The following is a 17,358-nucleotide window of genomic DNA, read 5'->3' as shown; positions in this document are numbered from 1 at the left end:
AATGGGGCAGGGACTGATGTGAGTGAGTTCTCTGTACAGCGCTGCGGAATTAGTGGCGCTATATAAATAAATGGTGATGATGATGATGATTCCATTGTGATAGGCCTCTTAGCCAATACAAAAATGTAAAAAAAAATAAAGTAACATGTTAACCCCTTAAGTAATTTAGTATTTCTTGCCCCTTTATGGGGGAAATCAATTGACCGCGTTACTCGTGAGAGTAACGTGGCCCGCGCACTATTGACATTACTACGGTAATTTTACTGTTGATTTTTTCTTGCAGCTCTGAGAGCCGTGAGCAGAAATCTGCGTTCAAATTACCGTACCGTAATAGTGAGCGGGCCGCGTGCGTTACTCTCACGAGTAACGCGGTCAATTGAATTCCCCCCTTAGAATCAACGTGGACCTCACTGAGTTTTACTCGCTTGATTTGACATTTTTGTCTTTCAAGCTTGATATGGCTAACCTAAGGGTATCAACTGGCTCTCTCCAAGTCTAAACACAGCACATAGCAAAGGAATGCAAAGTTCTTTTAACACAAAAAGAGAACAACGTTAATAGTGGAAGTCAGTGTGAATGTGTAAGGTAAAGGTTATTAGAGTCAGTCATCTTAACTATGAGGGTTCAAATATTAGTTTCTATGAGGATTTAAATTCAGCATATTTTATGTACTGCACAATTAATCTAGAGAGATTTAGTTGGGAAGGAAACTGACCAGGTGAGGTAGGGAGAAAGATATGTCTAGCGAGGACAGACTGGGAACCCTGGCAGGCACGTATATCATTTCTTTGCCTCAGGGCAATTTTGCTGTGCCCGGTCACCCCACTCACAGCTGGGATTACCAGGGCACCCAGCCAATCAGAGGCACCCAGAGAAGTAGAGAACTACAGGGCCAAAACCTGCACCTCATCCCACCAGTGTAAGAGAAAAAACAGTATTCTATTAGTAATTACCCTGGACTTTTTATGCTGGCAGGCATTTGTGCCACAAGTGAGAAGGAGGGGAAGCCTGTCGCCCCGACTATACTGCCCCTAATATATCTGGGGACTATGCCACCCTTTCCGCAAATCTAGCCTTGGAGCCTGAACATGGCAGATTATGGGTAAATTTAGCACGCTGGGTTGGGGAGAGGGCAGACAGACTGCCATGTATGTATGTCTTGGGTGGGGGGCTACTGTTTCAGACAGAGAAACTCCTGAGTACATTAAGAATTCAAATTCTAGAAAATACAAATTATAACTGGAAGATTTCCAGAACCAGAAGCGATAACATTCCTGAGAAAACTGGGACACTTGGAAGCCCTGCATAATATAGCTTACCTGCAGGGTTACAAACCATCAGTGGATTTATTTTTATATAATCTTTATCTGAAGGAAAAGGGAGGGGGGTTGGGGGGAGGTTGAGAGTTTCAGCAACAGTAATTGCAATTTATTAAAAATCACGGCACCTGGAATTGGAGACACTTTTCACCATCAGTAACTTTACTGACACAATAAAAATTGCATTTTCAGCTTTCAGTGTGAAATAAAAGAGGTCGGCAAGTGTCTGACATCTTCCTGACATTAATAAAAATGTGCACAGCAGCGGCACACACACTTCTGTGTCTATGTAGCTCTTATTTACAGTTCCTGAAGCCCTGTCTCCTTTAGATGATAATAAAATGTAGCAGTCTTGAGACATCTCTTCATCATTCCCTGTTACTTTCCCATTACATCATAATCATCATCAATTATTGATATAGCGCCAGCAAATTCCGTAGCGCTTTACAATCGGGAACAAACACAGTAATAAAACAATACTGGGTAATACAGACAGACAGAGAGGTAAGAAGGCCTTGCCCGCAGGCTTACAATCTTTATATGTTGGCGGGCATACCCTCATTGCCATTATAACCCAGCAGTTGAAGGAACCTACCCCTTCGCCAATATCTAAAATAAAAGTCCCCAGAAGTTCGGAAACGCAAACTGCAGGGCAGGAGTACCCGACCTCAGCGCCATCCGCACAAGTAACATGGTATAACTGGCGTGTCTGTAGCACAGAGGTCGGAGACTAATGTCAAGCGACAGTGTTTAATAATTTACATTTTAACCTTTGTCTCTTATGATATGTATACTGCTACTGTATGTGTATGTGTACACTCACTGCACTGACAATGGCATTGATGTTATTGGCTGCCGTTGAAATTTGAGAGTCTGTTTGTACTTTAATTGTCTAATTTGAATATGCTGTGCGTGCCCCCTTGTACCTTTCCCTTATGTCACCCTTCCCTTCTTTATTCCCTTCCCTTTACCTTAAAATCAATAATAACATTGCTTGCATGCCTTTAACTGTATGTCCATGCCAAATCCATGTTTATCAAGTATTAGTTGTTTCTATTGATTGAAAGTGATGTTGTCCAGCAACATTTTTGCCAGAAGGTAACAAGAACACACCTTCACTCCACTTGTGTGAGCCAAGTATTACGTGACATTTAGGAAATCAATAGTGTTCAAATCTATCTGAGGCTTTTTAGTTTCAATAATTACAACTTTGAAAACAGAGACCACACGTAGATGTACACAATACACAATACACAATATTTTCTCATCCACGTACCATGAACATACTATCAAATTAGAAACAGAATCAGATGGCCCTAATTATATATAGCTATTTATTTGTATTTATATGGGCTCTGTAAACAACTTGTCTCTGGTCCTATGTGAATGTATGGTGTGTCACTTGAATGTCTTGAATGTATTGGGGGTATATTTACTAAGCTGCGATTTTGAAAAAGAGGAGATGTTGCCTATAGCAACCAATCAGATTCTACCTATCATTTATTTAGTACATTCCACAAAATGATAACTAGAATCTGATTGGTTGCTATAGGCAACATCTCCCCCTTTATCAACCCCGCAGTTTAGTAAATATACCCCTTGGTCTTTAATAATAACTTAGATGGGTAGAGTATTAAGTGGGGCTGTTTGTCTAAGTCATGTATTTAACACATTGGACTGCCTTTAAAACTATTCTGCATAGAGTCAATTTCTGTTATATCTTTGTATATCCAGACACGAAGACAATTAGACATTTAGGACATATTGGGGCAATTCAATTAGCAATTTTCCTGGTCACAAATTATCCATGCAAACTCCAATTCTCATCTTTTTACAAATTTTTATGCATTTGACACTTATCATTTTCTTGACCAACTTTTTTCCTATACAAAAGTCTAGGTGGACACTAAAAGTCCAATTCAATTGCTAGAACTAGTGATGTTAGCATTAATGCGCATCCACTGCTAATAAAATCCTTAACAACAGTTTGCATCTCAGAAGACAATGAAAAGTTTTACCCAACGTTAACTTTAATAAGAAAACATCCCAAAGTTATGCAGAGCATGTGGACGGCACATGCTATGAATTATTGTTTTATTTTAACGATCTAAAGAGAAAGAAAAGAATATAAGTAACCTCTCTCTCTTGGTCAGAGATAGGAAAATGAAAGGCTTTATGATTTATAAAAAGCAAATGGAATAGTTTCTTTAATTCACAGATAGTGTACTGCTTTCCTTCACATAGCACTATAAATCCACACAACATAACAATATACAGTATTTCCAATATACTACAGTATACCATTGCTTCTCTGGACCCCATAGGAAAAGGTAGTCTAACACCATCCTGAAAAGTAATGCTTGATAAATACAGTTCTATGGGAACTGCAGTAACAAATGAAAAGTAGGTAAATGCAGGAAAAATGTCCAGTTTCTCCTGTGTTAACACTGTCATAAATTGAAGACCTGGGGGTAAATATATCATAGTCCGGTTTTTGCATCCCGCGCGAGATCGGCGAGATGACAGCTAAAAGTTAAAGCGGCGCTGCCTTGTAAAGGGAAACTTGCCTTTACGCCGCTTTAAATTTTAGCTGTCATCTCGCGCGGGATGCAAAAACCGAACTATGATACATTTACCCCCTGGTTGTAAATTTAGTAAACTGCGAGTTTGAAGAGTGGAGATGTTGCCTATAGCAACCAATCAGATTCTAGGGCCTGATTCATTAGGGATCTTAACTTAAGAAACTTCTTATTTCAGTCTCCTGGACAAAACCATGTTACAATTCAAGGGGTGCAAATTAGTATTTTGTTTTGCACATAAGTTAAATACTGACTGTTTTTTCATGTAGCTCACAAATACTTGATAGCTTGTTTGTACACTGACATTTAAAGTTGATATTTGTGTGCTACATGAAAAAACAGCCAGTATTTAACTAATGTGCAAAACAGAATACTAATTTGCACCCCTTGAATTGTAACATGGTTTTGTCCAGGCGACTGAAATAAGAAGTTTTCTAAGTTAAGATCCTTAATGAATCAGGCCCAAGATCATTAATGAATCAGGCCTCTAGTTATCATTTATTTAGTACATTCTACAAAATGACAGCTAGAATCTGATTGGTTGCTATAGGCAACATCTCCACTTTTCCAAACCCGCAGTTTAGTAAATATACCCCTTGGTGTTTTCTCCAGATTTATGAGCTATAGCAGTTTGTTAAATAGACCCCTAAGTATCATCTGACACCACAAAACTAGAACGAGATAAAGTAAAAAGACCATTTTGCTTGTAATATACAAATATATTTGCATACATTTTGCTGTCTGTTCCTCTGTTGGTTTTATAATGCTAGTCTGTATTTGAGTGTAAGCATGTAAATACAGTACACTAATAATAAAGTTTCACACACAACTATCACATACATATACCACATGCCATTACAGTAAGTTTCCTCAGATGGAATGTAACTTGCATTTGAACTCTATGCATCCTCAAGGAAAGAATGACTCAACAGCAAGTCGCTGCCCCTAAGAATGTAGTTACTGAATATGAAACATCTATTAAATTCACATTTGTTACACAGGAACATAAATATTCTCAGCACAATACACAGTAACAAAGCTTTGGTCCCCGAGTTAATGAAGCAGTTAACATCCCATCATGCTTAGGGCCATGTATAAAAAAGCCGGACAAGCCAAGTTGCCAAGTATTTTGTTTACCATGGGTAGAGGATCGTTACCTTCTGTTTCATGTCATTTCATGTAATATGTTTGAGTCATGATCCCCTCAGTGTACAGTGCTGTGTACTCTGTCAACGCTTTATAAAGAATAATAATAGAAATAATAATAATAGAGGAAGGGAACTCATTGAAGTTGAGATAGGGTTTAATTCGGTTGGCAGGGACCTCATTGGTGAGACAGCTAAAATAGTTGATGTTCCCCTTACAACATTAGCTAAGATGATGTTGGCGTGAAAGTCTTAGAGAAAGACATTAAAAAAACAGAACAGCTGTGGATAAAAGCCCATAATCGATAACGATGCCCATGCACTGGAGTAAGATGCAAGGCAATAAAGACGTCAATCTAGGACATAAGCAGACAGTCTCATCAAGCAACGTCCACCAAGAACTTCTTATCAAGGGATAATATTAGTTGGGTTGTGGTGTAAAACCCCTTTATTACACCTAAAATTACACTTGAAACTGTCCACACAGCAGTAGAAATGAGTACTAGCGTAGTACACTCCAACAGAAGCCTACAGACATTAGTGCCTGTTTTCCACTGTGAAAGGTTCTGACGGCTTTATCATGGCTTGAGGCCCTTTACTCGGTTACATAGTTTAGGTCCAATCAACTCCTTAGAAGGTAAGACATGGGCCATTAAGTATAGAGCCATTCTGAGTGGTCACCTTCATCCCGCGGTCAGGCATTTCTATCTTGATGAGAATGGAATGTTGTGGAATGACAATTCTTCATCGACCAGTTGTCACTGTGTGGTGTGATGAGCATGTCAACACTGTAAACCATAAAAAGCGGCCATTCCAGCCACAACCTCTCAACCCAATTGTACACTTATGAAAGATTATGGATTAGACCTTGAATCAGAGTTTTCCCCCATCAGCAAATATGAACTGTTTTATGAAGATGTTCTGGCAGCTCATGGTAGTGTAACGGCCTATTATAGCACCACTAAAGAACCATTTCTATTTATTTATTAAGCACACACATAACTTACTCATCATTGCCGTCATCTTACCCATTTCTCCTGCTTCGTAAAGAAGCCCATCCCTGGTAACAATGTTACCCCATAGCAACACGGAGCCCATTTTTATGCAAGTACACTGCACTGACCATGGTGAAATTCCTATCTGTCTTCCAGGGTTTGAACCAGAAGTGGGCAGTGAAGAGAACAGCACAACACTGCAGTATTTTCCTATAAAACCCTGCAGAATTACTATGGCAGCTGCATGCCGAGTGTTTAGCACACATCTGTCATTATACCAATGCAGAACTCCACCATAGAACTCCTTCCAGGTCAAAGTTGCTGTTTTGGATACAACCCTTGGACTTGTACATGTGGTTGACCAGCTAAACATGGTCTCCTGGTTGCTATTGGGTGGGTAAGTTACTCCAGACAGAGAGATGAAAATATATTCATTTAATATTTAAACGTCATTTAAGACACTTTGTTTCAGTGGTTCTATTTAAGCAGTTACCCGTTTACTGTTCACTGCAAAAAATAAGACTTTTAATGAAGAAATACAACCTATTTTTGTTGAAATAACAAAACAAAACAAAAATAATTACAGACCTAAAAAATAAAACTCATAATAATAATAATAATAATAATAATAAAATAGTAGAGCATATCAATAAATATAGAATATAAAATATTAACACGTAAGAACATTTTCTGATGATCAAAACATCATCTTTGATGGAAACAGAGTAAGTACAGTAGGCCGTACAGTAGGCCTTGTAAAAGTGATCCATGTACTAAATTCAATTTTGACCTGGCCACGGGTCGGGTCAGCGGATAATTATTTAGAAGTGATGCGTCACATGATTATAGATCTAACCTGTATAGTGTATTTGGCTGGAGCTTAGGAAAATCTGCAATTGACTGTTCTGTAGATCAACCCAAAGGTCTAATTTTATAGCATATGAGGAAGATGGGAAATAGAGGCATTTAGTGGTTTATTTAGGACTCATTGCGCTTTATTCATGTTATAAATCATTTGTTTGCATCAAGATAAGAAATTAATTAACGTGGCAACTTTTAAAATTGACTAGCCAGGGCCGAGGCTCCGATAGAAGTCTGTGCTACCAAAGAATCTAAAGCAAAGTGATCACAATCACTGTACAGGTTCTTGTGGCCTTGGACAATTTGTGATTGGGAGGAGCACAAAGCCTGCCGGGGAAGTACCTGAAGACCCCTCTCTTGCGATGCCGCTATCTGCCGGGGTCTTGATAAATAGGGCATTTGTGATTGAAGAGGTTGGGACCGCAGCCTGATATCTGCTGCGATCCACTAATAACCTCTTTACCTTAAAATGCTGTAAACTACAGTTTTCTCTGGGATTTAAACCTCTCCGGGGGTTCAAAAATAGGCCCCTTAGCAACAGAAAGACTGATGCTTTATGAAATTTATATTGCTCCTGATACTTATTATTGTAACTATCTCACATTTTAGTTATTGGTTTGACTAGGCGCCAGCAGTAGATTAGGGTAGCGCCACCAACATTTGCACAGTATAAGTATAAAACAAAATGATATGCTACCATTAAATTATTTATTTATATCATTCTTAAGTTTATTCTTAGCTAAATAGCTCATTTTCTCACTTTAAACCATTTCCCTGGCATCCACCACCCAAGGGGTGACAGGATGAGCCCCAGTACTAATCAGCAAGGGACAGTTCTGGGGGGTGTCTACAATTGCAAAGTTAATAATAATAATGACAATAGTCATAATAATAATATTAATAATAATAATAGTAATAATATTGAACATTATTAGAGAAAATAAGATTTTATTGTCCACTGAATTTAGGGACGCAACGAAACAAAGGTTCTGTGGATAGATGTCAATGGTACTTTATTGAGGACCCTTTCAATGATGGAAGAGCGTACTCCACGTCATCCACAGATGCTGGGTTAGATTGAGATCTGGTGACTGGGATGGCCACTGCATTCAGCTGAATTTGCTGTCATGTTCCTAAAACCACTCCAGGGGGTATATTTACTAAACTGCGGGATTGAAAAAGTGTAGATGTTGCCTATAGCAACCAATCAGATTTTAGCTTTCATTTTGTAGAATGTACTAAATAAATGATCTGATTTGTTGCTATAGCAACATCTCCACTTTTTCAAAGCCACAGTTTGGTATTTGTGGAAAGTAACAATATCCAATAGATTGTAAACTTGCGAGCAGGGCCTTCTCACCTCTTTCTCTGTTTTACCCAGTTTGTTTATTAGTTTACTATGTTTGTCCCCAATTGTAAAGTGCTGCAGAATATGTTGGCGCTATATAAATAAATGATGATGATGATGATGATGATGATGATGAATATCTTACTGAAACGACCCATTCGTAGATGACTACCCTGCTGTTATGAAGGGATGGGGTTGTTCCATAATGCTGTTCAATTCCTGTTGCTTTCAAAAGTGAATCTACCACCGCAAGTCTGCACTCAGGGTGGATCCGTGAAAAGAAAAGCCTGATAAAACGATGAGTACATGCTTGTAGCGTAGACGCAATGAGAATGAATGAAATGGGTCAACATGCAAACAGCCAATCAGAGCAGCTTGTGTCTGATTTGCTGGAAAGCAATAAACCGCACCAATTGGCTGTTCATGTATTGACCCCTTTCATTCATTCTCACTACTGCACCACTAGGAGGCAGTACTCAACGTTTTATTAGGGTTTTTTATTTATTTTATTTGGTGCTACCCTTTTTACTATTTATTTTTAACTAGTAAAGATACCTGCTGACCGTCATCATCAGCACCTGTTATGATTTTCTCACTTTAAACATCCTTGGCACCTACCACCCGTCTATTTTTAAATCAGCGGCAGTTGATGATGATGACTGTCACGTCTTTACTCTAGCCACATGAAGATGCATTCAGAGCGTGCCTACTCCAAATGGCCCATAAACGGTAACTGCTGATTGGTCGCTGTGGTTCAGTGCAAATTTGCACCTAGATGGAATGGTATCAAATAACTTTCCCAATTTAGGCTGTCCCTCCTTCTCGGCAGTCAGCACATTTTTCCCATCTGCCGATAATTTGGGATGTACGTCCCCGGGGGAAAATGTAGAAGTGACATATGCTATGGAAAATGTAATGGGAATGTAAGTGAACCGAATTGGATCGTTTTACAATGAAGGCAGTAGGAGAAGCGGCAGTATGGCATACCGCCGTTTACATCCCCATTTCAACCACTGGCGAGGGGTTGGGGGGAGTTAAATTTAAGCAAACAATCTATGCCAACTGTTGGGACGGATTTCTCAAATCTGATCTGTCCCATCAAAATCGGACAGCTGGGAGCTCTGTGTTAATGTATAAATGACAGTCTGTCATAATCTGATAGTAGACACTATATAAATGACACAACAAACACTAAAATCCAAGCAGGAAAAACACACAAACACTGACTGTTTCTATCTCCCAGAGGAGGTCACTGACCTGGAGAACATGGATACTGTCTGAAATCTGTTCAGGGTATAATACAGACACCACTGCTCGGTATATAAAACAGATTAAACACCCATTGCTTTGTATATAATACAGATGCTCCTTCTGCTCATACAAGGTATAGTATAGTATAGTATAGTATAGTGTAGTACAGTACAGTATAGTATAGGATAGTATAGTATAGGGGATAATGTACTCCCTACAAATTATTTAGCTAATAAAATTCACAGAAGGGTTCTAGCAGTAGACAAAGTGCTTTTATACAGGTCACACAAATCTAAGGGTACTTCTAATGTGCACAATGAATTGACAGTAGGGGTGCATTATTTCTTATAAAACACAAGTTTTCAACCTGAACACTGAACTGATGATATCAGAATTCGCCAATTATAAGCAATGACATCAGGGGGTAAATGTATCAAGCTGCGAGTTTCTGGCGGGTTTGAAAAAGTGGAGATAGCAACCAATCAGATTCTAGCAGTCATTTTGTAGAATGCACTAAATAAATAATTAGAATCTGATTGGTTGCTATAGGCAACATCTCCCCTTTCAAACCCGCAGCATAATACATCTACCCCCAGGATTCACCACAGACATTTTATGTATAACAGTTTAAATATATATTAAAATCATAATGCAGAGCTCTGGCTGAACCATTACCATTTTCAGAAAATGTTCGATGCATGTCTGTGGTAATTCAGAACATCTGCCGAGCTCAATACTGTTTATACTGCAACCACAGGGGGCATGTTGCTTCATATACAGTGTCATCTGACATAAATATTAACATTAGAATTTTGCTGAACAACAGAGGAAGAATCAACCAGATAAATGTTCCTGTTTTGTTTTCTCATCAGAATGCAGATGCACTGATCGTCTTGTTGCATGGTCATCCCTATTACCGTTCAATAACAAAGTGATTGATCTTTGTATACACTTCATAATATAATGCAGCTATGTCAGACAAATTCACATGCTCTACACAAGCAGTCACAGACAGCAGTTAAGTCAAGAGATCATCACAGCTTTCATTATGTGTCATACACATGAGTATTGCTGGTGGTGCGATACACATATGCTGTGTGTACTGTAAAGCTAAGTGATTTTGCGTAACAAAAATACATTGCTACTTATATAATAAAGGTTCTGCAGGCCTGAACTGTTCACACACCCTGAGATGCCCCTTCACCGCCTTCACTACACGAGTTGAAACATGAACAGCACACCTGGTACCAACCATTGACTTACAATGAATCCTGCGCCCAACAACAAAGTACACGCCCATCAACCAGTCATGGGGTGGTTACCTGATCTATTCAATAACCTTCTGGCCCATTAAATTTCCCCTTAATGTCTGATTTTGGCAACAAAACACAGGGGCTTCCAAACGTAATTTCCAAACGTAATGGTAGTGAGAACTCGCTTTTCCAAAACCGTCACCTCCTTATATTTCACCTTTGTATGAGTTTCTGGACATATATTTATGTCTATATAGTGTTATTTATATTTGCTGATAGCCCATATGCACAGCAGTTAAAGAGGATTGCAAAATGATTAAAAACATATAAACGAGGTTACAAAAATAGTAACAGTCATTTCCAAACAAGTAGCAACCAAAAGACCAATTAAATACCATGCAATAATTTTGATTTCTTTAGCAGCGTCCTGCTGGGTGTAAATTTATCAAGCCGCGGGTTTGAAAAAGTGGAGATGTTGCCTATAGCAACCAATCAGATTCTAGTTATCATTTATTTAGTACATTCTACAAATTGACAGGTAGAATCTTATTGGTTGCTATAGGCAACATCTCCATTTTTCAAACCCGCAGCTTGATAAATTTACCGTCTGGTCTATTAGGAGACTCCGGATGACTGAAGTGAGAGCCATTAATATGCACTATATTCTGCATATCTTGTAGTAGCTTGTGTGAATTAATTACACATGCTAACATCAATTATCACTGTCCTGCTCAGTGAGCAATCTGTTTGTTATACACAACAACAAGTCACCGTTGGAACACAGGTGTAGCCCTAACATTCTGTTTGCCGCCATCAGCTCTCACAATATGCATGCAGTTACCAATTTCTCCATTGACATCCTAAGGAAGGGTTGTATGGCAGACAAGATCTAGCCCTCAAAGGCTTTCTCTTGGCCATTTTCTCTTAAATAACGACATAAAAATAAATCACATGACGTACAATCTCAGGTATGCAGCTATGATCAAAGCCAACCTAATTATCCTGAAAGTATGGAAGTCGACAATTCCATTATGGCAATCTGAGACACAGGCAGACAGATATGTAAATTATCTCTGCAGTCTTATAGTCTACATTGTAACAGATGGGGAAATCCAGATGACTCTTTGCTGTACACCTGACTACAGGAAAGTGCCAATGTGCGCGAAACGGTGTTATACCTGGTAGCAGCAAACTGCAACCACTCCAATCTCTTTAACAGATCATATATATGGTTATGTATAAGTACATCTAAAAAAATACAAGTAGCCTCAATATATAACTTCATCATCATCACCATTTATTTATATAGTGCCACTAATTCTGCAGCGCTGTACAGAGAACTTGCTCACATCACAGAAAGAGGGAGAGACTAGGGTCAATTTTGATAGCAGCCAATTAACCTATGAGTATGTTTTTGGAGTGTGGGAGGAAACCGGAGCACCCGGAGGAAACCCACGCAAACACGGGGAGAACATACAAACTCCACACAGATAAGGCCATGTTCGGGAATTAAACTCATGACCCCAGTGCTGTGAGGCAGAAGTGCTAACCACTTAGCCACCCTGCTCTGCATTGTAAATAGTCACAGCATATATAAATAAATGATCATGATGATGATTATGATGATGAAGATGAAGGCCTGTAACCCTGGACTGTCAGCGTATATGAAATAACATGACGAAACCTTTGAGGTTTGAATGCTCTAGACTAGGGATGCACAGCACTGGGGCAATGTATCCAGATAGTCCCTTACTGACGAGACAATGGTGTTATAAAGACAAGTTTGTGGGAAAACACCAGCAACACACAGACTGTGTATGTATAATGGTTATTTAGCTTTAGAATAACTTACAGGGGACACTAAGGGAAGTCGCTGCAGGTTGACGGACCCACAGGTGATTCTCTCAAACTTATAATAGTTTTGAAAATGTGTACAGAGGTCTATCAGCTTGGTTCTGGGCCAATAGCTCAAGCCTCAATCTTAAACACTGAATCATCCTATGCTGTTAGCGACCTCTGAAGAGCAGCACTGACAACCACAATATTCAGATCAATAGACCTGTATAGGTGTGAGAGTACCTCCACACTGAAGAAGAGACCTGTGAGGTTTTATAATAATTTACGAGACTTGTGAAGTTCGGAAAGTTATACAATTGAGATCATGGAGGTGTAGGAAGCATCCTCTGTGTTAAGAAGAGACATGAGGTTTTAACGGGTCTGAATGCATAAACAGACCTAGGAGCTTTGGGAAGATGCACACCAATCATCATCATCATCAGCATCAGCATTTATTTATATAGCGCCACTAATTCTGCAGCGCTGTACAGAGGACACACTCACATCAGCCGCTGCCCCATTGGGGCTTACAGTTTAAATTTCCTAACACTAGGGTCAATTTTGTTAGCAGCCAATTAACCTACCAGTATGTTTTTGGAGTGTGGGAGGGAACCAGAGCACCTGGAGGAAACCCATACAAACAAGGGGAGAACATACACACTCCAGATAAGGCCACAGTCAGGAATTGAACTCATGACCCCAGTGCTGTGAGGCAGAAGTGCTAACCACTTAGCCACGTGTTGCCCACCAATGAAGAAGAGATAAGTTACTTTTGGAAAGGTCTATAGCTAAAGAGAAGTGGAAGGTTTGAAAATGTCTGAATATATGAATAAGACTTGAAATTAAGAAGATACCTGACTGTCTGTGTCAGAGATATATAGATGGAGATGAAACCTATGCCTTTGATAAATCTGGCAAGACACTGACTGATCCAACCACTTGGCAAGGACCATTGTGCGGCTGAACCGCTATCAGATTTGGCCATAAACATATACTCCATTAGCGCGGTTGGACAACAGTCAGATGTGGTCATTAAGAGACTGCATCAACATCTGATGGAGATTGGGCTTGGCTGTCTTTTTGTGCCCGTACATGCGGCAATTTGTGGCCAATTAGGTCTAAAAAGACCATCCAAATAGCCGTGTGTATGAGCAACTCAAGGCTGTAAATGTAGACACAGCTGAGGGAATGGATGGATATCTGTATACAGATGAGAAGTGAAGTTAGAACTATACAGATGAAGATAGATATCACGTTAAGCTATGTAGAAAAACTGTCATATTGAATGGACACTAACCGGTAACAAAATAACTTGTAAGAACTGGCTGTGGAGAGAAGAGACAAAACTCTTCTTTAAGAGTCCTGTAATCAGGAGTAACGCATGCTATTCCTGGACATACGTGGGCTGTCATATTTTTGCCTAAGACCACGTTTGTTTGTTTTTAGGTATATTGGGTTTAAAAATAATGTGACAGAACAAAGGGAAGTAGATGTTTTCAAAATAGTAATTCACAGCATGCCCTGAGACTGAGAGGATATGTTGTGAACTTATAGTCCAAGAAAAACTGAACAGCCATAGGTTGCCAGGACACGGAGATCAATGATGATCATTCAGAATATATGAGTTTAAGGTAAGACTAAAACATTGAACCAACTCTGCATCCGATCATATTGTTTGCGTGGCGCTCATCATAACCGTCGGGCAATAGTCCCTAGTCTGTGTCTGTCTGTCTGTGTGTGTCTGTGTGTGTGTTAGGGAATTTAGACTGTAAGCTCCAATGGGGCAGGGACTGATGAGTGAGTTCTCTGTACAGCGCTGCGGAATTAGTGGCGCTATATAAATAAATGGTGATGATGATGATTGGTAAAACCACTTTTTGAAATGAAAGCATGGCTGCTAACATGTTCATAAGACAGAACAGAAAAATGAAATGCATTTTCCCTTAAATTGAAACGATAGTTCATGCCCCATTGTAGCATTCTTTTTGCTGTGTTTAATTATAGCTGCAACAAATCTGCCAGATGAAATCTGTACAAACATTCAGAATAAACTTGCAGGAGACTCTGCCCCTTTAACCCCTTCCACTGCCAGCATCACACGCCTGACCCTTGTGGCAGCTAACAGAATAGGCGGATGAGCAGTTTATCTCCTGTAAATTCTCTTTTATTTGCAGAGTGAAAAACTCTTTCAACAAAACACGCTAAACCAGAATAGCAGATTACAAAGAGGCCCTTTCAGTCAATTTCTTTCTTAAATATATATCTACATTACACTCCCCCCCCCCTCCCTTATCATCTTTTTTCTTCTACCCACTCAAAAGCACATCACTTGAACTTGTTCATTTGCTCCCTGTTCCCATCACAATTATACCTTTTACTGTCAAATGCAAAACATTATATAAAAATACCAATGGAATATTTCTGCTGAAGGGGGGTATTTAAATATGACTGCTTGTGTTTGGGCCTTGTGACCTCAACTGCAGATAACAAGGTCTGCATAGAAGAAATGATCAATTAGCATATTCTATAGTGACCTATGACATGTTTCTCTGTCATACAGGAAAGAAATAAAATCACCAAATGGATAATAATTATAGGAGGATATATACTGTATTGGTATAGTTTAATCATGGTAGGGTTTTTCCTATTGAGACAAGACATTGTTAGTTGTAGATTCAATGTGCTGTTTTAAGCAGCACATGTAAAAAAGATGTATGTAGCTAAAGAGATTTAGGGGTATATTTACTAAACTGCGGGTTTGAAAAAGTGGGGATGTTGCCTATAGCAACCAATCAGATTCCAACTGTCATTTTGTAGAAGGTACTAAATAAATGAAAGCTAAAATCTGATTGGTTGCTATAGGCAACATCCCCACTTTTTCAAACCCGCAGCTTAGTAAATCTAGCCCTTAGTGTTGATTCTTAAATATTAAAATTAAATAATCATACATCTCTTTACTGCATGTCTGTCATACTTGTGTAGTTTACAAAAAAATATTCCAGCAATAGTCAATATTATTTATCACATCAATCAGAGATAGAAAATAACATTAAAGATCATTTCATATAATAGTGAAATTGAATTAATCAGTTCCACTATTGCTATATCAAAGGTCCTTGCATTGAACATTAAACGACAACTAGTGGTATTACAATGACAGCCAATTTCCCAGCAATCATCCACATAAAATAAAGCACTAATTTGACATAATTCTAAAAAAAACAACCATATAATTTATATACCAGTATGATAAATATTAATGACAAAATTTGGTTTGTAGTAAGTTTAGCGGATATTATTAGGACTGGTATTATTATTAATAATAATAATTTAGAAAGTGCAAATGTGTATTTTCATATACAGTCTTTGGCATTATTAAACACTGAATATATTTTGGTCATTGATATTAAAATGGTACTTGTGACAAGGAGTAAAATGTTTAATATTATAGGCTGAATACTGGAAGTACAGGATACAATGATGGATTGTGGTAAGAAAATGCATATTCTATTAATGAAATATACCTAGTCTGTGTTATGCAATAAAATTATATTGAATATGTCACACCCAGAGTGTACAAAGAATATCTCTCTAGATTGCAAAGGGAGTGGTTGGGAGATTATATCTGTGTCTATGTAGGCTGTATTGGTCACTGTATAATAAGGCATGCATATGTGTTTGTGTACAGGTGTGTAAAGTGTTTTCTATACATTAGTGAGGCATGTGCAGCCCTCTGTATGGGTGTGTACACCTGCACATAAACATGTGTAATCTAATTACTGTACGGCTAAGGTGTGTAAATTGGTCAATAATCAGTGCGTGTGTTGAAAAGGATTATGTGCAGATTGTACACACTGTGTTACCATTACCATTGTACAGGAGGGTGTGTATGTGCATCTGCACATAGGTAGGGGTGTTGCATGTGTGTACACAGATGATCTCAGTACACTGTGTGACGGAACAATATTACAGTGTACTGATATGTTAAAATGGCAGACACAGATTAAAAATAAAACAGCAGAGATGTTGGGAATACAGTAAAGCCTGCAGCAGCAGGAAGCACCCTGCATCCAGGGGGGAATGGAGAGAGTAGAATGACAGATTTGTGCATATATATATACTGCAGTCACAGACAGATGTGTGCTGGATAATCTGACGGCTTCTGGTGTGCAGAATGCAGGCTGGTGGTTAAACGGGGGGAATCTGACGATGGAACCAGACACTACACCCCTCACCCCCCACCCTATTTGAACATGATGGGCATCAGAGAGGCCTGTACAGTAATGGGTTAAGGCAGGACTGTGGCAACTGTTCCCTATATGACAGTGGCTGATTAGCCCTTCACACCCCATACGTAAAAACAGTCACTTACCTGTTAGCAGAGAGAGAGGGGCTTTGGGTGGGTTACCCTTCAACGAGCCATATATCTCTTCTAGCGCATACTCCACAGGCAAAGCATTGTAAAATGTGCAATTGTAAAGCTGTAAATGCGAGATGGATATGAAATAGTTCAGAGGCAACAACCCCCCCTCTGTGCCCTAAACCCTCTTGCTTAAAACTGAATAAAGAGAAATCTTTAATGCAGCACAGAGAGACACTGCAAAAGGTAATGCTTGCAGAAGAGGTTGGGCAGTGCAGGAAAACAAGGAGGCTGGAGTAGAGAGAGAGAGAGAGAGAAAGAGAAAGAAGAGAGGGAGGGAGGGAGACGGGAGGCTGGGCACAGGAGACAGAGATCCAGCCTCCTGAGATGAAAAAACATTTTTTTTTTGTT

The 17,358-nt window shown here is 39.1% G+C and overlaps 1 protein-coding gene across 7 annotated transcripts in view; it reads right to left on the bottom strand.

Annotated features, from left to right (window-relative positions):
- Positions 1-17,275, bottom strand: part of EPB41L1 (erythrocyte membrane protein band 4.1 like 1) — a 109,097-nt gene extending 91,822 nt beyond the window's left edge. For 5 of the 7 annotated variants that reach the window (XM_075177612.1, XM_075177615.1, XM_075177616.1 and 2 more), the window contains exon 1: positions 16,960-17,270. The gene's annotated coding sequence lies outside the window, so the exon portion shown is untranslated. Of the gene's footprint in view, positions 1-16,959 lie in introns of all 7 variants that reach the window. The other 2 variants (XM_075177618.1, XM_075177619.1) reach the window with 2 other exon arrangements.
- Between the last annotated feature and the right edge of the window lie 83 nt (positions 17,276-17,358).

The sequence above is a fragment of the Mixophyes fleayi genome, chromosome 6 (assembly GCF_038048845.1).
Source record: "Mixophyes fleayi isolate aMixFle1 chromosome 6, aMixFle1.hap1, whole genome shotgun sequence".
Taxonomy (NCBI): domain Eukaryota; kingdom Metazoa; phylum Chordata; class Amphibia; order Anura; family Limnodynastidae; genus Mixophyes; species Mixophyes fleayi.
This window is presented reverse-complemented; position numbering and strand designations above follow the sequence as displayed.